The sequence below is a fragment of the Corvus brachyrhynchos genome, unplaced genomic scaffold, assembly GCF_000691975.1.
Source record: "Corvus brachyrhynchos isolate BGI_N302 unplaced genomic scaffold, ASM69197v1 scaffold234, whole genome shotgun sequence".
NCBI classification, from domain to species: Eukaryota; Metazoa; Chordata; class Aves; order Passeriformes; family Corvidae; genus Corvus; species Corvus brachyrhynchos.
The window spans coordinates 163,016-163,275 of record NW_008237423.1 but is presented as its reverse complement, the minus strand read 5'-3'; positions in this window follow the sequence as shown (position 1 = coordinate 163,275).

The following is a 260-nucleotide window of genomic DNA, read 5'->3' as shown; positions in this document are numbered from 1 at the left end:
GGACTGTGCGCACGGCCACACTGACCCTCCCTTGGACCCCGCGGAAAATCAGCGCCCATATCCCATGTCTGAAATTCTGTGCTTTCCAAAGGAACTGCACCTTCCAAAATCGAACAGTCCGCTGGGCGACAGGCTCCGCGAGGGTCTCCCATCAGTCGCTCTCGGGAGCCTGCCCGGGTCACTCGGCGTCTCTCGGCCTCTGCAGCGCGCCGTGCCAGAGAGTGACACGGCGAAACACCCGGGCCCTTCCCTGCCCGAGG